The 24,398-nt window shown below is 46.2% G+C and overlaps 1 long non-coding RNA gene across 1 annotated transcript; it reads right to left on the bottom strand.

The window, feature by feature from the left end:
• Positions 1-587: 587 nt before the first annotated feature.
• On the bottom strand, positions 588-23,005 carry LOC133255290 (uncharacterized). The gene is made up of 3 exons (XR_009738917.1): positions 22,677-23,005; positions 1,843-1,971; positions 588-838 (listed from the first exon to the last, which is right to left on the bottom strand). It is a non-coding gene; the product is annotated as an uncharacterized LOC133255290 (long non-coding RNA).
• Between the last annotated feature and the right edge of the window lie 1,393 nt (positions 23,006-24,398).

The raw sequence follows: 24,398 nt of genomic DNA, 5'->3' as shown, positions 1-24,398 counted from the left end.
GATGGCCTATCTGGGGACAGCCGAGGCCCCTGGGTGCGGGCCGTTGCCGTTTTTGATGAGCTGTGCACATATGGATACCCAAACATCTGGAGCGGCCATGTGCTGCTCTGGGCAGGCCAGCCCTGGTGAGCCAATCAGGGGCCCCCGGGCTCTGGGGGGTGCGCACGGCCCCGCCAAGTGAGCACGGATAAATTATTCATGACCGAGTTATTTGTGGTGCAAGGGGTCCATCAGCTACTTTGATTAAAAATCCAGTGAGTAATGAATATGCAAACGCCAGCGACTGCTCCGAGCAACAGATTTGTCAAATTGTCTATACTTCACCGAGATAAAGGAAAATCTCCTGGGGTCCCGAAATTGAAAAACCGCACCGTCAAATCACAGCATTATCTTAATTATCAAATCTCCTTGGCCGTGCAAATACCCCGCGTGAAGCTGAGCAGGGCGTTGGAAAAAAAAATCAAGAGAAAGAGATATATTTGTCAACGAAACCGGGGCCTGGCTAGTGAGAAACAGGCTGGTGGAGGAGAAGCGATTTCAATTCACATGGTGACTCCACAGCCATTTAATTATTTTAATTAGGCTTAATTAGTGGTAAATTTACAATGATATGCTTGATACCTGGCATTAAATCTTTCATGCATAAATGTTTTGTTAAAATGAGAAAAAGGCAAGTGGCATTTCGCCAGCAATTACTGCTGAATGTTCTAATGAAGGATTAGGCTCAGCGGTGATTCATGAAGACAGGCGGGCACCAGACTTGTTTACGAGGCATCAGCTCCATAACTCACTTGCTCCTACCCAAATGGTCGCTGTCCTTGTCAGTTTCAGGGAGCACCTGCTTGGGGTGAGGGCCTGGGTGGTGCGTGCAGGGGCTGGATACTCAGCTCAGCGCCCCAGGCCCTCTGTGTGTGTGTTTATGAGACCCTCCAACTCTCCCCCAGAGGGCCTTCATCTGTGGGCATCAAAAGCCACAGTGAGGAGTTGGGGGAATGGGATCATGTGTTACAGAACAGGGTGATTGTCTGTCTGTGGCCCTGGCTAAGTTTGTGAGAGCCTGGAATTGCCCTGCACATCTCTGGGCCTGGAGCTGAGCCGGCCTGCAGGACAAGTTGGCTGGAAGGATGGGGCCCTTCCTAAGTTGTGGCTGAGCTGTGCTGTAGCCCAGCTGGGGAGTAACTAGTTGTGGCGACCACTACTTGTTCACTAAAGAGGCATGCCATACTAAAGTGTGACATACTCTGGGCTGCAACAGGTGGCAGTTCCTGCGGGGCAAGTCTGGGGATCCTGACAAGATGCCCCCCACCCTTGTCCTGTCCCTGGGTGCAGGGTCCTCCTGCAACTCAGTTAACAGAGAACGAGGACTTGCTCCCTGCACTCAGAGACCAGCTGCAGCTGTCCCCTCCCCACAAGGAGGAAACACAGCAGCTCACACCTGGACCAACAGGAATGGAGAAGCAAATGAAGCAAACTACCGCCTGGCCATAGAAACCTGTAGAACCCTAGTGTCTGGCTGGCTCAGTCCCTGGCCACGGGCTGCTTGGGTCCTGGCCAGAGCTCAGAAGTACCCGGAGTGACCCCAGGGGCTGTTCGCAGGTCCGCACTTCACTTCCCACTCGAGGCTCCCCTGGCAGCTGCTCCTGCTCCTCCCACTAGAGAAGGAGGCCATGCTTAGCGTGCCAATGACGGTGGCTGAGGGGACCTGGCCTCCTGCCTCCCTCCTTTCAGTCCAGCACTTGATCCCTAGTCACCTTCCCTCCCCAGGCTCCTCCACATCCTGCTCCCTTCTCATTAGCTCAAGCTCCTCTTAATTTAGTGCTAATGCCTTTGGCTCCAACTTACCCATGTCCCTGGAGAGTCCTGATGTTGTGTTTCTTAAGCCCATCCTGAATCTCTAGTCGATGAGGCTGTGTTTCTTGGTTTCAGTCCCTTAATGGGCTTTCAGAATTTTCTGCCTCAGCTTTTCTTTCCCTTCACAACAAAAAGATGTGACTATTAATAAGGAGAGTTTTTTTGAAATTTCTTGGTTGTTAAATCAGTTTTTCTTTTTACTCATTCAAAGGAGTGTTTTTGTAGCCAGGTGGGTGTTTGTCTCTTCAGAGTAGCGGCTGCTTCTGTCCAGTAGAATGGAAGCCCCACGAGGGCAGGGGCCTCGTCAGTCTTGTTTCCTGTTTATCTCCTGCTTGTCATAGTGCTCGGTACACACACAGGGCAGGGGATCTCTGTGGGTTGGACCCTGCCCAGTGTATCTAACCACTTCAAGGGAAGAGTTATTCAGAGTTTCATCTGTGAAAGTTAGAATCTATCTCCCATTGCATTGTTGGAATACAATACCTATTTGTTGAGTAAGGAGAATGTACGTAAGTAAGTTTTTCCCACTCAACAAGGCAGACTCCAGATAATGCCCCATATTTATCCCATTGCATTGTTGGAATACAATACCTATTTGTTGGGTAAGGAGAATGTACGTAGGTAAGTTTTTCCCACTCAACAAGGCAGACTCCAGATAATGCCCCATATTTATCCCGTGGCCTTGTTCCCGCCTGAAACAATGGCATGTACCCCAAGATATACTGTGCTTCTCTTTGAGAAATAATGATTTGAGGGTCTGACCAGGCTGCATCATGGTTTGGTGCCAGGAGGTGGGTGCCCCAGACTAGAGGCTATAGGGAGAGAAGGGGACCTTTCAGATGAGGAAGAAGAGCTATGAGAGGCTGGGAGGAGGGGATCAGACCCTACCCCCAGTGTGGAAATTTGGAGCTCCTGAGGAGTCATTTCATGGAGGGGCTTCACACACTCCACCCTTCTGGATAGGTCAGATAATGTGGGCCTGAGAACAACTCCTCTCCAGGGGGAGGTGACAGGCCAAGTCTAACCACAGGAGACGGCTCTGCCACAGATGATGTCGGTGTAAGATTCACAGACCATAGGATGGGAGCTCCTGGAAGTCCAAGGAGGAAGGGTGATGGGAAGAAGGCAGGACTCAGACCACTTACTGATTAATAAAACTGCAGCGATGGACATCGCAATGATGGCAGAGTGGACGCATGTTTCCTTTCACTCTCTCTCCAATCCCTACTAACATCACAACAAAGGAATGAGAAAGAGGCAGAAATCCACACTGGGGAAAGAGTCAGACGGGATGACACCAGGCAAGAGGATCCAGTGAGACTGCTGAAGCTGGGGAGTAAAAGAACCAGCAGTAGATAACTCATCAGATGAGAGAAGCCAGGGCCCATATAAAGGCGGGCGAGTGGTGGGGAGCTGTGGAGATGATGTGAAGCAAATTGTTTCCCAGTGTAGCCCCCCAGAAAGACTCAGGAGTGGCAGGCACTCGGGACCTCTGAGGCTGAGGTGTGGGCTGGGACTGACGACGGCAGGGATATGTGGCTCGTGCTGTGCTGTGTCATCCAGAGCCTCCCTCAGAACTCATGTCCCCCGCTTCCAGGAATGCTGTTGCTTGACAGCTCTGGCAGAAGGTCCTCACCAAGAGTCACCCTCCACTAGGGAAACACCTTGTGTGCGTGCTCAGTCATGGCCAACTCTTGGTGACCCCATGAACTGTAGCCTTCCAGGCCCCTTTGTTCGTGGGATTTCCCATAAAGAACACTGGAGTGGGCTGTCATTTCCTCTTCCAGAGGATCTTCCCAACTCAGGGTTGAACCTGTGTCTCCTGCATCGGCAGGCAGATTCCTTACCACTGGGCCACCTGGGAAGCCCAAGATAGTAGACTCTAAACTGGGATTGTGGAGCTGAGTTGCCTTTCACAGGTTGGCTAGTGATGATACTTCCATCACTGGTGGAGTATAGGTACCTCCTGGTGGGCTGTTGTGGTGCGATTGTTACCACTTTCACAAAAATAGTGCACTGAAAGGGCATACCAGTGGAAGGCAGAACCCTGGTGGGGGCAGTATTCAAGGCAGTTGAGAAATCTGGGGAGGCAATGTCAACCCACTCCAGGACTGTTGCCTGGAAAATCCCATGGATGGAGGAGCCTGGTAGGCTGCAGTCCATGGGGTCGCACAGAGTCAGACACAACTGAGCGACCACTTTCCCTTTTCACTTTCATGCATTGGAGAAGGCAATGGCAACCTACTCCAGTGTTCTTGCCTGGAGAATCCCAGGGATGGGGGAGCCTGGTGGGCTGCTGTCTATGGGGTCGCACAGAGTCGGACACGACTGAAGTGACTTAGCAACAGCAACAAAGGACAATCAATGCTTTGGAGAAAGAAGTCAAAGCCCAAGGGTGATTATTCCCCAACTAAAGACCAAGTCTGAAAGCCAGTGAGCCCAGTTGGCAGCTTATAAAAGGAACTTTAACTCTTGCAACTGGAGGGCAGGAAAAGCTGAGGATCAGATGCCTGACTTAATTATAGGGGTAGCAGAACTCAAGAAGAGATTGGCTTACCCACCTCAGGAAGTTGGTCATGCCAAGATCAGGGCCATGATTGGGAAGGAGTGGGATGCTGAGGACTGGGTGGGGCCATTTAGGTTGATGCACTCAAACACCTTGAATCTCCAGATCCTTCTAAACTTTGTAGTACCCTCTTTTTTTTTTTTTTTTTCTGTTAAAATATAGTAATTCTCTCTTTCTTGAAAGTAGTACAAAGGCCTCTCCCCTGTGAGGCAATGCATGCCTTTCTCAGGATTGAATTCCATCTCCTTTCCTGATCACCTGATCAATCATGACACATCTGTTACAGTGAGGGCATATTGGAGTGGCTAATAAAATGGAGTCTCGACCCAGGTCAACTTGACCCAGGTCATAATGGATCAGCTAGGTCCACAGACCTACCCGTCCATTATCTAGACTTCAAATGAATACTTGTAATGGACATACTCAGTAGTTGGCAGAACTACTAGACATGTAGGGTGAGACTTATTGTAGAGAGGGCCCAGTGAAAGCCTCTGAAACTGTCTCCCCACCCAGAGCCAAAGCAGGAAATAAAAAGCAGTATCATATCCCAGTTTTGCCAAGAGAATGCACTGGTCATAGAAAACACTCTCTTCCAACAATATAAGAGAGAACTCTACACATGGACATCACCAGATGGGCAATACCGAAATCAGGTTGATTATGTTCTTTGCAGTCAAAGATGGAGAAGCTCTGTACAGTCAGCAAAAACAAGACCAGGAGCTGACTGTGGCTCAGATCATGAACTCCTTATTGCCAAATTCAGACTTAAATTGAAGAAAGTAAGGAAAACCACTAGACTATTCAGGTATGACCTAAATCAACTCCCTTATGATTATACAGTGGAAGTGACAAATAGATTCAAGAGATTAGATCTGATGGACAGAATGCCTGAAGAACTATGTACGGAGGTTCCTGATTTTGTACAGGAGGCAGTGATCAAGACCATCGCCAAGAAAAAGAAATACAAAAAGGCAAAATGCTTATCTGAAAAGACCTTACAAATAGCTGAGAAAAGAAGAGAACCAAAAGGCAAAGGAGAAAAGGGACGATATACCCATTTGAATGCAGAGTTCCAAATAAAGAGAAGTTCCAAGGAGAGATAAGAAAGCCTTCCTCAGTGATCAATACAAAGAAATAGAGGAAAACAATAGAATTGGAAAGACTAGAGATCTCTTCAAGAAACTTAGAGATACCAAAGGAACCTTTCATGCAAAGTTTGGCACAATAAAAGATAGGAATGCTATGGACCTAACAGAAGCAGAAGATATTAAGAAGAGGTGGCAAGAATACACAGAAGAACTATTCAAAACAGATTTTCATGACTCAGGTAATCACAATGGTGTGATCACTCACCTAAAGCCAGACATCCTGGAATTTGAAGTCAAGTGGGCCTTAGGAAGCATCACTATGAACAAAGCTAGTGGAGGTGATGGAATTCCAGTAGAACTATATCAAATCTAAAAGATGATGCTGTGAAAGTGCTGCACTCAAGATGCCAGCAAATTTGGAAAACTCAGCAGTGGCCACAGGACTGGAAAAGGTCAATTTTCATTCCAATCCCAAAGAATGTTCAAACTACCACACAACTGCACTCATTTCACAAGCTAGCAAAGTAATGTTCAAAATTCTCCAAGCCAGGCTTCACCAGTACATAAACGGTGAACTTCCCGATGTTCAAGCTGGATTTAGAAAAGGCAGAGGAACCAGAGATCAAATTGCCAATATTCACTGGATCATAGAAAAAGCAAGAGAATTCCAGAAAAACATCTATTTCTGCTTTATTGATTGTGCCAAAGCCTTTGACTGTGTAGATTTGTTCCAAGTTCCAAATTTGTTCCAAGTTTGTTGTGACAAACAGTGAAAAATTCTTAAAGGAGATGGGAATACCAGACCACCTTACCTGCCTCCCGAGAAATCTGTATGCAGGTCAAGAAGCAACAGTTAGAACCAGACATGGAACAACAGACTGGTTCCAAGTTGGTAAAGGAGTACATCAAGGCTGTATATTGCCACCCTTCTTATTTAACTTATATGCAGAGTACATCATGCAAAATGTTGGGCTGGATGAAGCACAAGCTGGAATCAAGATTGCTGGGAGAAATATGAATAACCTCAGATACACAGAGGATACTACCTTTATGGCAGAAAGTGAAGAGGAACTAAAGGACCTCTTGATGAAAGTGAAAGAAGAGAGTGAAAAGCCTGGCTTAAAACTCAACATTCAAAAAACTAAGATCATGGCATCGGGTAAATAGATGGGGAAACAATGGAAACAATGAGAAACTTTATTTTGGGGGCTCCAAAAAATAGATGGAGAAACAATGGCAAATAGATGGGAAAACAATGGAAACAGTGAGAAACTTTATTTTTTGGGGCTCCAAAATCACTGCAGATGGTGACTGCAGCCATGAAATTAAAAGAGTCTTGCTCATTGGTAGAAAAGCATGACCAACCTAGACAGCATATTAAAAAGCAGAGACATTACTTTGCCAATGAAGGTCCATCTAGTCAAAGCTATGGTTTTTCCAGTAGTCATGTACAGATGTGAGAGTTAGACTATAAAGTTGAGTGCTGAAGAATTGATGCTTTTGAACTGTGGTGTAGGAGAAGACTCTTAGAGTCCCTTGGACTACAAGGAGATCCAACGAGTCAATCCTAAAGGAAATCAGTCCTGAATATTCATTGGAAGGATTGATGCTGAAGCTGAAACTCCAATACTTTGGCCACCTGAAGAGAAGAACTGACTCACTGGAAAAGACCCTGATGCTGGGAAAGATTGAAGGCAGGAGGAGAAGGGGACGACAGAGGATGAGATGGTTGGATGGCATCACTGATTCAATGGACATGAGTTTGAGCAAGCTCCAGGAATTGATGATGGGCAGGGAAGCCTGGCGTGCTGCAGTCCATGGGGTCACAAAGAGTCAGACATGACTGAGCGACTGAACTGATCCATCCCAGGAGGAATGGAAGAGATTCATCTAGGTCTTCAGACCTGGAGGATTTGGGGGTAGGGAAGGTGGGCAGTGGTCTGCATCATTTCCCTTTATATTCAGTAGTCTGACCCTGATAACAGTAGGCTCTATGAGGACTCCAACAGGTAGTGACCCTAACTGCAGCTGCAGTGTCAAATGTGACTTTGTTAGAGTAGGTTCACACAGCCTCAGGTACATAGTATACAGCCATTGATTTGGTGAATGCCTTCTTTTCCAGCTGTATCAGGAATGAGGATCAGAAACAGTTTGCATTCACTTGGAATGGGTAATAGTGTGGTGCTGGTGGTTTAGCCACTGAGTGGTGTCCGACTCTTGGGACCTCACAGACTGTAGCCCTCCAGGCTCCTCTGTCCTCTGTATTTCCCAGGCAAGAATCCTAGAGTGGATTGCCATTTCCTTCTGCAGGGAATCTTCCTGACCCAGGGATAGAACCTGGGTCTCTTGCATTGCAGGTGGTCTTCTGCATTGTAGACAGATTGTTTACTGAGTCACCAGGGAAGCCTGGATAATAGTGTAGATTTATGGTCTTATCCCAGAGCTGTGATAACTTTCCACCCTCTGTCATAATTTAGTCCAGAGGGACCCGAACCATCTGGACATTCTTCTGAATATCACCTTGGCTCATCCTACAGGTGATATGGTGCCAATGAGACTGACTGAGCAAGAATTTTGGAGGCTTGGGTTGCATATGTGCTTCCAAGGTTGGGAGATAAAACTTACAAAGCTTCAGGGCCTTGCCATGGCAATGTCTAGTGTTCAGTGGTCGGAACATTCTGGGAGGTGCTCTCCAGATGTTAGTCATCGTGTGTCTCTCATCACTAAGAAAGAAGTATGACACCTGTGAGGCCTGGTTGGGTTCTGGAGTCAGCATATTATACACTTGAAAATACTGCTCGAACCCATCTGCCGTATGACGTGAGAGGCTGGTGTCTTTAAGTGGAGTCCAGGAGAGGGTTCTGCAGCCGGGACAGGCTATGGTGTCAGTGGCCCTGCGATCTGGGCCACAGCATCCAGAAGTCCCTATGATACTAGAGGTGTGGGTGCTGGGGCAAGATGTCAGGTGGAATTTATGGAAGGCATCAAGAAGGGAATCACATAGCACACATCTAGGGTTCTAGAACAAAGCCATCCTGACTGCAGTGGAGAAAACCTCAGCTCCTGGTGTGCTCCAGGCCCTGAAAGAGAGAAAGCACCTAACCCATAAGACAGTGAGCATCCATGTAACCAGCACTGGCCTTTGAGAGCTGAGTTTTGCCAGACACGTGCCTCACAGTGTCAGGTGGGTCCAGCAACAATCTCCCATAAGAGGGAAATGGTACTTCTGGGATCAGGTAGGGACAGGTCAGAGGAAGCAAGAAGATGTTTGAGCAAGTGGTTCGGACCCTGCGTTCTGCCTCACTGTAGCACTGGCCCCTTTTACTGTGCTGGCACTGTGACCAGCACTTAGGATTAGCTGATGGAGAAGGCCTAAGCCCCAGTTTGGTTCATGGCTGGATTGACTTGGAAAAGGGATGCAGGCTGGAAATGGACAGTGGAATTGCAGCCCCACTGCCCTTTGGCCGTGAGTATCAGTCCTCCCCTGAGCAGAGTTTCAGGCTGTGCAGTTGGCCATCCACTTTGTGTGGAGAGAGAAGGGACCTGAAGCAAAAAAAGGTAAGGACTCATCCTTTTTATACTGTAACAGGTGACTCATTGGAAAAGATCTTGATGCTGGGAAGGACTGAAGGCAAAAGGAGAAGAGGGCAGCAGAGGATGAGATGGTTGTACAGCATCACCAATGCAGTGGAAATGAACGTGGGCAAACTCTGGGAGATAGTGAGGGACAGGGAGGGCTGGTGTGCTGCAGTCCACAGGGTCACAAAGAGTTGGACATGACCTAGTGACTGAACAACAGCAAAGGAGGAGTAGCGATGTGCCTGGCAGGTGGAATTGATGCTTCTGAGGACCCAGAAATGGTGGGAGCAGGGGACCTGCAGGGTGTGATGCTTCGTGACCCCCATGGGGAGTTTGTGCTTATTTACCTACAACTTTAGGCTTAGTGGGTCTCAAAATCCTGGCTTCCTGAGGGAGCCTATTTCTTCTAGATACATAGTGAGAATTCCATTAAACTTTCATCAATTACTGATGACCGATTACTTTGAGTTCTTTGTGCCAAGAGACCAGCAGGCAGAGAAAGGGGACCCCATCCTGGCAGGAGGAGCTGACTCTGACCATCAAGACAAGGTGGGGCTCCTCTTCTAAAACAGGGCTGGGGTGGGGTCTGTGGGTGGCACTCAGGCAGTACTCTGGGGAGTCTCTTGGCCCTCTGTTGCTCAATGTCTGCAGATAACAGACAAGAGCAATGTCCACAGCTTGAGAAGGGCTTGAGGATGAGGACTCTGGCCTTCAGGGATAATGATCTGGGTCACTTCCCTAAGTTACCCATTTGGTCCAGCAGAAACACCCAGTGAGGTAAGATATATCTGGAATGGGGAGTGGAAAAAAAAAAAAGATGAGGGGTATCATTACAGCCTGATACAGCTCCAGTGGTTGTTGGTGTTGGGGTGGGAGAATCCCTTTCTCCTCTGTATCTCCCCAGGGAAAAGGACCAACTGGAATTCTAGATGTTATTCCCTGGTGGCTCAGACGGTAGAGAATCTGCCTGCAATGCAGGAGACCTGGGTTTGATCCCTGGGTTGGGAAAATCCCCTGGAGAAGGGAATGGCAACCCACGCCAGTATTCCGGCCTGGAAAACTCCATGGATGGAGGAACCTGGCAGGCTACAGTCCATGGAGTTGCAGACTCGGACACGGCTGAGTGACAAACACACTGAGGAGGCAGGTTGCTGCTGTGCCTGTGGTGATGTGCTGTCCCTTGGGCCCCAGGCACTCATTTCTCCAGTGTGCTGGGGGTATTAGTGACCCTCAGTTCCTGTCTCTCTCCAGCAAATCGCTCCTAGTTAAAAAAAATCCTCTTGCCCCCCTCTCTGGAGGAGCCCACTTCCAACGACTGGTCAGTGAGGGAGTAGAAAGGCCCTGCCCTCTCGCCTCAGGGCAAGCCAGCCCTGCTGAACCACTTCAGCTGTGGGGCTCCCTGGCATTGGCTGAGCGTTTCTGCTCCCTCTGTCTGACCTCTCACACCCCCCATCATCACTCATCCTGGAGGCATGCCCCAGTACACTTCCTGCAGGCAAAACTCAGAGTCTGTTTTCCAGGAACAGGAAAATTTGACCATGATTTCCTCCCCTCTCAGTGCCACCAGGCTACTATTTCTCTCCCTGCCAGCAGAAAAAAGCTTCACTCTTGGAGAGGCTAAACAGGAGAGCCCCAGCCTAGGGAAGCAGGCACCACTGAAAATGAGGTTGGGTGTCTGTCTCGAAAGTGAAGTGGAGATACTTTCTACTACTTGGCTTCCAGAGTGCTGGAGGCCAAGCTTAGAGTCTCCTTCTCCCTGTTCCTTCCCCAGTGACAGCAGATTGGATGAGTTTTCTGGGGAAACCAGCAGGTCCAAGAGATAATTCTGACAGATACTGGCAGACGGGAGGACCACGAGGAAGTGGCTGGTTGCTACTCATCAGCCTACAGTGAAACCACCCACCCAGGCACAGAGAGCGTCTGATGCCTTTTAGCATCTTATGCATAAATGTGTATGTAAAAAAACAAGGATTATTAGATGTTTGAAGATGATCTCTAACTTGAAAGACAGATGTCAACATGGAACCAACAAAAAAGGAACTCCGGAGAAATAGAAACATCGTGGGGAGAAAATGAAAGCTTCAGATGAAAAAGTAAAATCTCAGGGATCTAAGAAAAGACATATTGTCTATGCAACAAAACCAAGATGCTATTCAAAAGGAGCAGTCATAAGACTTTGGAAATTAAATGTATCATAGCAGAAATAAAAACTGTGACGTTAAGATATTGTGCTGTGCAGAGGAAGTAAAGTGTGTGTAGGGGTGTGTATGAGTGTACATGAATGGGGCATAAAAAAAACAAACCCTCATCTTTCATAGAAGGAAGATTTTAGATTACAGTTATCTCTTAATATCCACAGAAGATTGGTTTCAGGGCAGTGCCCCTCCCCTCAACCCCCATGGATAGCAAAATCCAAGGATGTGTAAATCCCTTATACATGACAGCATGGTATTTGCATATGATCTATGTACATCCTCCCATATACTTTAAATCATCTCAAGATTACTGTGATACCTAATACAATGTAAATGCTATGTAAATAGTTGTAAATACAATGTAAATGCTATGTAAATAGTTGCCACTGTGACAAATTTAGATTTTACTTTTTGGAACTTTCTGGAATATTTTTTTTTCTGGAATATTTTTTATCACAGTTGGTTGAATCCACAGATGCATACCCATAGATACAGAGGGCTTACTATATATCTAAATGTTTTAAAATCAAGAACTGGAAGTTTAAACATTTTACTTAGAAATATGACTATAAATATAAGAAATAGCCAAAAAATAGCAAGTGCTTGCTACTAAGTTTTGGGAGATCAGGGTTGGTAGAGTTTTGGGCAGAGGACTGCTGCTTTTCAATAAAAGCCTCATGGAATCATTTGATAACTTAAATTAATACTTATATATTACCTTGTTAAAATGCAAATCAACTTAAAAACTTAATCCTGATGAGATTTGAAATCTGAAACACTTGGGCTGAAGTCTCAGCTCTGCCATCTACTCCCTGGGGAACCATGGGTAAGTGCCTTGGTTTCCCCATTTATAAAATAAAAACCAGACCACTTGCTTTCTCAGACTGTGTTGAGAATTCCTCCAGACAATAAATATGGAAGCAAGTTTTCACCTGAAAAACTCTGTACAAGTGAAGCTAACATGCTGCTGCTGCTGCTGTCGCTTCAGTCGTGTCCGACTCTGTGCTACCGCATGGACTGCAGCCGACCAGGCTCCTCCACCCATGGGATTTTCCAGGCAGGAGTACTGGAGTGGGGTGCCATTGCCTCATCCAAACAGGCCACTAAACATTTTAACCACCACTGGATTCGGCCAGCGAAATAGGCTGAGGTGGTTGTGCTTTTTGGATGACAGTGTTCCAAAAGGCAAATCCCTTTTGGTTGTAAAGGCTTTAAATGTCTTACTCTGAGACAGATTGTCTCAACAGAAATACTAACATATCTGGATGATTTGCAAACCAATCACCAGCTAAATTTGCTGCCTCCTGAAATAGTTTTGGGATATCTCTAGGACAGGCCCAGCCCCAAACACGTTTATGCAGGCAGTCAAGACTGCCTTTGACGCTCAGATTCCCTCCTGTCCTGTGGTGTCTCTAGCCTCCAGCCCAGACACCCAGGACCCTTGTCCCCTCCTCCCATTCCTCCACCCTCCCTCTCCAAACAATACCCACTCTCTGGGAAGGAAATGAGAACCTAACTGCAAGGATATAATCGGCCCACAGTAGCTTATATCAAGGTAGTCCTTTCCCAGGGCAATGTGTGTGTAGACGTAGAATAAAGCATTAAACTAAAGAAATAAATCTCTGAAGTGAATTACACAGAAACTAGACATTAAAGAAGTGTCTTTGGGTAAGTGATGACATTCTGTGTGTGCATGTGTGTGTGTGCACATGTGAGTGTGCGCCCAGTTGTGTCCAACTCTTCGGGACCCCATGGATTGTAGCCCACCAGGCTCCTCTGTTTATGGAATTTTCTAGGCAAGGATACTGGAGTGGGCTGCCATTTCCTCCTTCAGGGGATCTTCCACACCCAAGGATTGAGCCCACGTTTCTATCGTCTCCTGCATTGGCAGATGGAATCTTTACCAACTGCACCATCTAGGAAGCCCGATGACATTCTAGTCCTTGTAAAATTGTATCACACATCCAAATAAGAGTTGGATTCTCTCTTTGCACGTCCCCCACCACCCCGAAAGCTCCCCAATCTGATGGGCCTTACTCTGAGGCCCCGGGGCAGGGGGGTTGTCTATGCACGTCAAACTAATAGAATCCTGGGACTTCACATGATAGTCCTTGGAAAGAATCTTCTCTAACTGCCTTCCTGATGCAGGAAGCCACTTTCCAGCATGCTTTGACCTGTAATTATCCACTCTCTAGGCCAAGGGTGACCTTCTCCCTTCAAACTCTAGCCTCATGCTACTGGTGGGTTACTTCATTATTAGAAAAGATCTCTTCTTACTAATTTGAATTCTGTCCTCGCTGATTTTTACTCTTTGGTCCAATTTCCACTCCCTGAAACCAAATAACAAGTTGACCCTCCTCTTCGACGATGGCCCTTTGTTTGCATGAAGACAGTGTTTTGTTTGGCATTGTCCAAAGTGTGTCCCATCGAGTGCTGGTTCCAAGGGATGCTGCTAAGAGGTATGTGATGAAATGGTTGGGTGGTCAAACAGGTTTGGAGAATGCTGAGCTAATTGAACTTGCCCAGGTTTCTTTACTATGGGACTTTGGGGGACTTTAATAAACTAATGCACCAAATCGTGCTCTGAGAATAGGATTTAGCTAATGCTGTGTTTTTCGAAGTTGTGTAACCCTAGCATGCTCCTTTAGTGGGTGTCTTAGGGATTAGTGTTGGAGAATTACTGGACCTGCAGAACAAGCTCTGTGTTGGGAGTTGCTGGTATGCAGGATCTGGCTTCTACCGACTCACACTGGCTGAATGTGCACATCTCTCCCAGCCTTGCATTCGGTGATGGCATACAGGGAGCTTGAAATTGGCCACAGTGGGAGCGTTATGCCACAGAAACCGGCAAACACTATAGATCAGGGCTCTGTATTCCCAGAGAGCTGATTGTTAAACATTTACTGGCATGCCACTCAATCAGAGGCCTTGGGTTAAAGCCACCAGATAGTTGAACTGGGACAAGTCATGTTGCCTCTAGGGTGCCTACCCTCAACCATCTGAATTTGTGAATGCAGCAGCCTATCCTGCTCTAAGGCCCTGCAGCTCCTCTCAGGATGTCCTTCTAGGTTCAGCATCCCCAGCTCATTCTCAGTACATCCTGCTTCCCCAGTCTCTTACCACCCTGACCGGATGTTCCAGACCAAATGAACTCTAGGTGGTCAGTTACCAAATGGAAGCTTCTGGAAGGAGACACCATCCTCTACATGTGGCCTGGACAGTGCCCAGAGGCATCTGAAGGGAGAAGACTACCGCACAAAGCAGTCTAACATCTTCAAAGTGGAACATTCCTGCCTCTCACACTGACACCAGGACTCATTAGAGTGATATGTTCAGGTTCTGGGGTGCAGTGTGAACCCCGTCTACCATATGCCCTTAAGGAATCAGATTTTCTGTTCCTCCCTCAGCTTCCTTAACTACAATCTTGGAAAATAATAGTACTTAGCTATCTGTTCGGGCTTCCCTGATAGCTCGACGGGTAAAGAATCCTCCTGCCAATGCAGGTGACATATACGATGGGGTTCGATCCTTGGGTTGGGAACATCCCATGGAGTAGGAAAGTGGTAACACACTCCAGCATTCTTGCCTGAAAAATCCCATGGATAGAGGAGCCCGGCAGGTGATAGTCCAGAGGGTCACAAAGAGTTGGACACGACTGAGCATAGATACACAGCTTAAATGCTCATTGTCAAGATTAAATGAGAGGACAGATGTGAAGTATTTAGGACACAGCTTTCATAACTCATTGTTGTCATTAATCAATGACGACAATCTTTCCTACTGCTCTAGATGCCCTTGGTGCCCTGCCCAGATCCTCATGCTCCCAACCCTGGGCTGTTGTGAGAGTTCACTGATGAAAACTCACAGCTGCACGCTTCTCTGGAGCATCTTGCTCAGCAGACAGGAGACCCCTCGCCAGGAGATGCCTGGGAGGTCGAAGTCTCCTCCCACCTACGCTCAGGGCCAGCCCACAGCCAGTGACTGATTGACACAGGGGTGTGAGAGCTTTGCCTCCCTGAGGGACAGCTCTGTGGCCCCGTTCATTTCCTGTAGATCAGGCTTCAACTGAAACTACCTCTTCATGAAGTTGCTTCTCCTGCATCCCTCACTTTTTTAATAGGATTTTCTGGAGACCACTCTCTTCACAAATGAAGTACATGGGAATACCTGCCTCAAGGTTCTGCTTCTAGGAATCAGACCTAAGATACCCACAGAACCTGGATACGGGCTTATCACAGAACCTCGTGTAGCCCATGATCAGAGTTGACCTGCGGAGGAAAACCTAAGGGCAACTCCTGCTCCAGGTCCTGCCCTCTTCTGGCTTGGTTGGAAGACTAAGTGGGGCCATCACAGGTCTATACCTGTGATGATGGCCTGAATGAAACGCAGAGGTGAAACTGGTGAGCAAGTAGAGAACCAGAGAGAAGTGAAGCCAGACAGATGAAGCAGGACTGAGGAATGTGAGGCCTTATCTGCTAGGCCAGGTGTTCAGCCTTGATCATAAATGTCTGAGATTGGAGGTAGGTGACCCACAATCCAGTGCCAGTTCTCCCCCTTAGTAACCTTGTGAACTGAAGAGATGATTATAGATCTTACTTTAAAGGGTAAGGATTACATGGGATAACACTTTGTGCATTTTAAATTGGCTGTGGTTGACACTTGTTATTTTTGCTTGTCGAACGCCTGTTTTCCTCTTTTTGATCTTGGCATTCATGTGGTTCTAGTGGGCCTTATGCCAGTCTCTCCTTTGAAGGGTGGCTGAGTCATTATGATTGTTTCACAGATAGGCATGTGACCAAGTCAGGTCAATGATAGTTATTCTTATTTCAGGAATGATCCACTCTGTCCTCTGGTCTCTCTGTCTTTAAGGCCCAGGTAAGCCTGGAATTGCTAGGGACCATTAATATTGTCACATAGAGCAGGCAACTCAGGCAATCAAGCTAACACAGAGAAAAGCAGAGCTCTCCGTTCCTGGTAACATTTGTCTAAACAACCCAGAAACTCCCTCAGAAAATTTCTCAAAAAGTTGCATATAAATTATAACAAATGTGCTATAAAGATTTGTATAAGATATCTATAAAACATCTAACTGAACTCACAAAATATATGGGGAATCACACAGAGTCCCAAATGAAGATAAGACAAAAATCAGAGCAAAAATTGAGGTTGTAGCTGCCCTCGGACTTGTGGTTGGATTCTTGAATGGAGCAGGAAATAAGGCTTTGAGCCTGTGCTGAGTTTGAAATGAGAAGCCTGCATAAAAGTGGGATTTTTAAAGTATTGTGCTCAGAGCAAGAGGGTAAACTGGAAAAAGATCTTACACAGGGAGACAACAGGAAAGCTGTGTGTGTATTAAAAAATTACTTTATTTATTTATTTATATCGAATGTGTGTCTTGGCCTGAGCTCTAGAGAGGGAACGTCTCCCCTGATAATTTACAATGCAAGTCTACATTTTATGAGGGTTTGAGGTATATCATGGTACTACCTGCATGGTATGAGAATCCCCCAATCTATAAATTAACATAAAAATTATGCTAGGATAGATAGAGAAGACCCTGGGGGATTGCTCAGAAGCAAACTCAGATTTCTTGGCAATGTGCCATCAGCCCAAAGTATTCTCCAAAGATAAATCTCCATTGGAAGTATCCTTAAAAAAAATGAAGAAAGTACCCTCATAGTCCTATATAACAAAATACACAAAGAATCTATCCACGTTGAATGAGACTCAGGTGACTAAACAAAGAGCAGTATTAGATCTGAATATCCTCCACCCACAGAAGTTCCAGGTAGCAGAACTACTCATCTGTAAAAAAATGAGTGTGCTTAAAGTGAATGAATATGTAAAAAGAGGAGTTAATAACATAGAAAAAACCATGAGAATATGAGAAAATAACTTTTACACTGCAAAAAGAACCTGATAGAATTATTAGAAATGAAAAAAATATAGCCATTGAGATTTTAAAAAGCAGATAAGTTAAAAAGCAGATTAAACACAATTGGAGAGAGGATTAATGAATTTGAAAGTATATTTGAGGAAAATATGGATGTGGAGTGTTAAAAAGATAGAAATATGAAAGAGTGGCTAAGAGATATGGGGGATGGGATAAGGAGGCCCCATGTACATCAAATGGGAGTTACAGAGAAGGAGGGAGAGGCAATATTAGACAATCTAATGGGAATCTTGGAAATCACAGACAATCCCAATCAAGATAAATAAAAATAAACCCATTCCTTGAATACTGCACATTGTACTGAAGCTATAGAGCACCAAAGACCCCCTCTCCCCAAAAAAGGGTCTTAAGAGAGATAGAGAAAAGATAGATTATTGTAAAGGCATGACAGTAAGCAACTTTCAATACAAGTAGAGATAAGGAGGAAATGAAATGTCTTTAAAGAGTTGAGGAAAAAACCCAGCCACATTAGAATTCTACTTAAGAGCCAGGATAAAAAGTAAAGACAGTTCAGACAAAGACTAACAGGGTGTCCTATTAAGAGGTGAAGTGAAGTGAAAGTCGCTCAGTCGTGTCCAGCTCTTTGTGACCCCATGGACTATACAGTCCGTGGAATTGTCTAGGCCAGAATACTGGAGTGGGTAGCCTTTCTCTTCGCCAGGGGATCTTCCCAACCCAGGGATTGAACCCAGGTCTCCCGCATTGCAGGCGGATTCTTCACCAGCTGAGCCACAAGGGAAGCCCTCCTATAGATAGATCCTCCTCAAAAGATCTACAGCAAGATTATTTAAGGAATAAGAAAATTCTCTCTGGAAGCAAAGACTGAGATGCAAAAAGAACTAGTAAGGAAAGAAAATGGTTAAAATGTGAATGAATCAAATAATGTATTTCCTTTCTAAAATATAGAGAAACTATAAAACAATTATGAGATATAAAACACTGTGAAACTAAAGTACTGGCTAAGAATAACATGTAAGATGGGAAGGGACTGAGAGTTATTAAAGTATTCTATGGTCTTATATTGTCGGGTGACTTGGATTTTTATTAACTTCAGACTTTATTAAGTCAATTATACACATTAAAAAATTAAGGAAGCCACTAAAATGATGTGTTAGCCACAAACCAGTAAAAGGAAAAGAATAAAACAGAGAAAAAAAGATCAGTCAATCAAAGAGGAGGAGGAAAAAGAAGCATAGACAAGGCAGAGTAAAAGGAATGCAAAAAATGAAAATGCTATAAATGAATCCAAACAGATTGATAATCACAATATTTTTCAATGTTAAATTTCTGATTGAAATACAGAGAGTTTCAGATTGGATTTCAAAAAAAATTCATCTCTATATTATTTAAACAACATGCAAAAATCTTAAGGACACTGAAAAGTTGAAAGCAAAAAGGTAGAAAAAGCTGCTACAAAAGAAAACAGAGTTGAGACATAGAGAAAAGAAACATTCCTAATGGCATCAATTAAAACTTAAAATCCAGGCTTTATGCGTTGAATATCCAGTTACATGAACCTGTAAGTATTCCATCCTCCCTGCAGGTTTATAAAGTTGTTTGAGTTGGATATTTTCACTTTTGCAGCCAGAAGATGTCTGACCAGTGCAGAGGTGGATGGAGGTTATTCTAAGAAGGACAAGTAAGAGTCATAGTTTAGAAAAATTAACCTAGTGATGAGAGGAAGAGAGGTTTGAGGAGGGGAGAGTTTGGAAATAGGCAGTGGACAAGGAGCTATCCTGGAGGGCTGGATTAAGGAAGTGCCAATTGACTGAAATGACTTAACACACACACACAATGCAACTAGAGAAGGCATGGGAAGGTTCCCAGAAACCTGAGTTGGAAGCCTCACTTGTCTAAGCTTTAAAGTCTCTAATCACATAGCCCCTGAGTGCACACTAGAGTTTGTAAGACATTAATTGTGGGGCTTCTCTGTCCTGAAGAGAACCTTTTGAAAACACTTTCAGCTACTCAGCCAAACTAATAAAAGGTAATTAAAAAATAAAACAAAAAAACATCAGCAACACTATTTCAGCCACACCTCTGATCAAAGTGATAATGTCTGAAAATCATTAACTCAGGGGCAAGGGCTCAATTATCATACATAAAGATATGCTTTGAGACTTCCCTGGTGGTCCAGGGTATACGAATCTGTCTGTCAATTTAGGGGACGCAGATTCAGTCCCTCATCCAGGAAGAGACCACATGCCGTGGACCAATTAAGGTCAAGCACCGCAACAACTGAGCCTGAGTGCTAGAGCCCGAGAGCCACAACTCCTGAACCCGAGTGCTGTTCCTACTAAAGCCCGTGAGCCTAGAGACCGTTCTGCACAAGAGAAGCCACTGCAGTGGAAGTCCACGCATCACAAGAAGACCCAACGTAGCCAAAAACAAATTTTTAAAAAGATATGCTTTGTATCTCAGATGAGTTGATTTATATATTTCTAGGCAAACCCCCAGGAACATGGGTGTCTGTAAATGGGAGGTGTAGGGGTATCGGTTATCTTTCTGAGTTTTATTTTTCTTACAGGTTCAATAAGGCAGTTGCAGCAGCTCACCAACATCCTTCTCATTTTGAAATACTGTGAGTTTATTTATTTTTCTTTTCTTTTCCTCGAGGGTGAGATACCTGAGCAGAGAAGTGTGTGTGGTTCTTTCTGTGCCTCCAAGGGGTGTATGTGTGATCGACCACCTCGTGTGGGTCTGTGTTTCCCCCACGGCTCCGGACGCCTGCCCATCTGCATGTGTGCACACAACCATTTGTTTGTTCCTCCTTCCCTCTCCTCCTCCTCCTCTCACTGCCCCCCTTTCCCTCTCCCCACAAGTCTGGGAGACGCATCAACATTTCTCAGTTATGTGATGTTCTCAGCAGGAGGATGGAGCCAAATAATGGTGTTTCTAGTTATTACTCTGATGAATCACAGGGGAACAGCCTTCACCAAGGTAGAACGGCTTGCATAAAATATGTTCATTCAATTAAAAAAAAAAGAAATTGAAAAATAAGATACTGCCAACATGGGGCTCTGAGTTATGTAGGGTTTATGCAGCGATTCCATTTGCAATTCAAGCAAGAAACACAGCAGAGAGGCACCTGGGAGCCAGCTCCCTGGAATGGGGGAAGGGTTCCACTGCCAACAAAAAATCCTGTGCCTCAGACGAAGTTTCTGGAACAGGGAAGGGGGAGGTGTAGATAGACCTTGGCCTCCACCAGCCTAGTTTGAACAAGAAATTCTATGCTAGAAATACTGCCTCCCTGATAGGGAGGACTGGTTGACCTGTGACCTCTGCTGCCCAGTTGGCCATGTTTTATACCATGAGACTACCTGCCCCATTGCCTCAGCTGATTGGCTCAGGCATGGACACCCGACTCAAAGACATCAGACTTACCTAGGAGGTGGCCTGGCACAAAAAGCTGGCTGAGCCAATGGCATTCTGTTTTTCTTTGACCCTGGAATTGCACTTGGACTGGGTACCAAGGAACATGGAGAGAAAGAATCAGTTAACAGTAAAGGCTGTGAAGGAGAGTTGGGCCATGGAGACTACGTACAAACTGAAGTTAGGAGGGAGCAGAGAATCAAAAAGGGGATGGAAGTCAGGAGACAGCAAATGTAGTGTGTGAGAGGCAAGACAATGCAGCCCACAAGAGAGGTATTAAGAGGAGCTAGGTGCCAGGCATTGCTCTAGAAGCTGGAGAAGAGACCAAAGTCCTCTTCATGCAGCTCATATTTTAGTAGGCTGACCCTGACGGGCTGCATTGTCACAGTTAGTTCCATTCCCTATCAAGTTAATCCTTCCCAAGGCCCAGACAGTTGTACTGTGGGAATATCAGCTCCCACTACTGGACAGGAATTTGCTTGCAAGCAACAGAAATGAACTTATATTTTAAGCAGAAGAGGTGTTTTAAGGCTCACGGAGCTAGGAAAGCTAATGAGTGTAACTCAAAAGAATTGAAGAAGGAGATTTGGGCATCAGACTTCTCACTCTGTCCATCCCTCATTTCTGCTTATTGTGCTAACTACTTTCTGCAGACAGACCATGTACGGCAGGAAAAGTGGCCCCCATCAACACACATTCCCACTCTCTCTGCCCAAGCTTCTCTGTAAAAGGACAGCAATCCCAGGGAAGATTCTGATTGGCTCAGCCTGAGTCAGGTGTTCCCACAGATCCATTGCAGTTTCCAGGGAGCAAGGTAAGGTGGGCTTCCCTGGTGGCTCAGATGATAAAGCATCTGTCTGCAGTGCAAGAGACCCAGGTTTGATCCCTGGGTTGGGAAGATCCCCTGGAGAAGGGAATGGCAACCCACCCCAGTATTCTTGCCCTGAGAATCCCATGGACAGAGGAGCCTGGCAGGCTACAGTCCTTGGGGTCACAAAGAGTAGGGCACGGCTGAGCTACTAACATACACAAGGTAAGGTGATTAGTTAGGCCTACATACATAGCCACCTGTGATCAGATGTGTGAGCATCTTTACAAGACCAAGGGAGACAGAGGAAAAGCATGAAGGAAGTAACAACAATGATTACCATAATCTAACAGAGGATCAAAAAATAAAACCCCAAATGGCTGAAGCTAGATTGGCCCCAGGCCCCCTGGCCTTCCCAGGTCTGGAGCAGCCCTTGGAGAAAGCATTTTGTAGCTGGAACTTTGAGTCTGTTTACCAGTCGTCTCTGAGAAGGTGGCTGCTGGAATACATTAGGATAACTCGATTGTAAGATTTTAATGACATAACACTGAGACCTCGGGAGGCCTGAGCCCTGCAGTCGATCAATTCGCATACCTTTCACTCAGACCTAAGTGACTAAAAATCATTTTGCTCCCCAAGCTCTTAAAGGTCAGGAGTTGAATGCTTCAAGAAAATCTCTTTCTCTATCACAGGAAACCTCTTGCATTTAGCATCCTGTCGATCAGGAGTACCCCAGGAGGCCAAGGAAGAGGAGTGCAGAGAAAATGTGGCCTGTGTTGCTTTCTTCCCTCTTTTTTTTTTTTTTTCTTTTCCCGCTAGTCTGGTGTGTGTTTATGTGGCATGGGGATGCTGGCTGGGAAAAACCCAGATAAGCCGGGGTTGTTAGAATTTACTTGTCTTCTCCCAAGTTGTTGTTTGTTGCCAAGTTTGAACTCTTAGAGCAATAAAGCTCTGTCCCTTCCAAAAAGGTCTGTCCCAGCTGTCACAGTTTTTGGAGGGAGACTGGGACAAGTTGGGGTCACCATCGAAGTGGGTGCTCGAACCCAGCCCCCCAATCTCTTTCAAGAAAACTCTTTCTTTCAAACCCACTCCTGTGGCTCAGGGCAGGTGTCCCACATGAAAATGGAGCCCAGCGCCTCTGTGCCCCTGCTTGGCAGGGAATCTGAAGCTATGTGCCCCTCTCTGCTCACTGGCCGGCTGTTTAATGACATGCAAATGGGAGGGATACTGTCTGTCAAACGAGGCCTAATCCCTTTGTTCCTACCTGCCAGCCGGGCAGCCTTTTCTGTACCAGTTTTGGCCGCGAGGACAGCTGTGAGGTGCTGATGGGAGCGCTGGGCAACGGTGCTGGTTGCCTGGTAACCGTGGAGACTCTCAGGGGCCTCAGGTGGTGGATGGGCCCTTCAGGCCGCACCATGAAAGTGGAGATTCTTCTCCCGCCCAGGGAGCTAAGAGCCTTCCAAAGATTTGGGGTTCTGTGACCTTTATCAAGGGCCTTCTCTGGGCTTCAGTTTCCTTACCTTTAAAACGAGGCAGGTGTTCTTCAAACAATGTTTCACCAGGAAGGAGGAAGCCTAAAGGCCAGCCCTGCTCTTCAACACAGCCCGAGCAGTTCTGTCTTATAAACTGGGGTTCTGAATTAAAACAAACAAACAAACAAACTAAAAGCTTCATCTGCTAAAATAAATATTTGAAGGCATTAGACTCAATGATCTGCCATGCGTTTCCCATCTCCCGTGGGCTGTGGTTTGTCTCACAGAGATCCTGTCGGATAGACAAACATGGGTAGCACCATCTCTCCCTTTCATAGGTGGTTAAATGGAAGCCCAGAGAGGCGCAGTAAGTTTCACAGACTCACACAGCTAGTTGGTGTGATGCTAAGATCAAACAGCATTCTAGGTGGTGGTTCTGTCTGCTGAAGCTCTCTGCAAAAGAGGCAGGATAGGGTTGGGAGAAAGACCTCGTCCCTCAGTGGATTCCCACCTGACACTGCATACATGTAAGAGGGTCAGAGAATTTTTGGTGCTCAGATTTGGTTGGCCATGGGACGAAGACTGTGAGGCCAATACTGACCTTGGCTTCTTGGCCAATTGTGTGCGTGTGTGCGTGTGTGTGTGTGTGTGCATGTGTGTATGTGTGTGTGTATGTGTGCACGCTGGGCTATTCTATACCCAGCTGTTCTTTTAACAGCATCTTGTGGACCCAAATGCTGTCTTTGCCATGTTAACCAGACTGCCTCATGCATGTGCTTTCAGCCAGGGTTTACGGGTACCCGCTTGTAGCTCAGCACCCTTGGGGGACCCCAGGGAGTTTATAGTCCCATCCATGCCACCAGCAACCATCCCCCCAACCCCACCCTGCAATCGAATGAGGGAATCAACATATGTCTGACACCCTGGCCAGGGCATGGTCCTTGCGGGTGGTCAATTTCAGCTGACCTGTAAGCCAGTCATTCCTGACTCAGTCTCAGCAGACCAGGTCTGAGCAGAACTGGTCTCAGTTGACCAGTCCTGAACCTTGTTCACACTCAGGGAGGTTCTCACTGATTTTGTGCAGGCTCAGGGTGAGGACTTCCACTCACCCATTCATTTAATCCTCACAATAATCTTTGTAGGCAGGGACAATTACCATCCCCATTGTGCATCTGAGAAAGCTGAGGCTCAGCAGGGAAAGTGCCATGACCAAGGTCGACTGGCTGTTAAGAGGCAGAGGAAGGGGAAGAAGGGAAATAGCTTCTATCATTGCAAATCTGTTATTTCCTCTACTACATCCAAGCCTTCTTTTAAGAAGATCTCTGGGGACAGGTTAACCAAATGACCCCAACTCCCTTGTTCTATTAATAAGCTAATGGAGGAAGCTTGGAGGAGTAGAAAGAGCCCAGGAGGCTGGATTGGAGTTCTCGCCCTCTTGGTGGCCACCGTGAACCTCTCTTGTCCTGGATCCTTCCACCTGGACAAGGAGAGATTGGGTCAGCAACTCTGAGTTC

Source organism: Bos javanicus, chromosome 10 (genome assembly GCF_032452875.1).
Source record: "Bos javanicus breed banteng chromosome 10, ARS-OSU_banteng_1.0, whole genome shotgun sequence".
Classification (NCBI taxonomy): Eukaryota; Metazoa; Chordata; class Mammalia; order Artiodactyla; family Bovidae; genus Bos; species Bos javanicus.
Note: the sequence above shows the minus strand (reverse complement) of the source record. Positions and strands in the feature narration are given on the sequence as shown.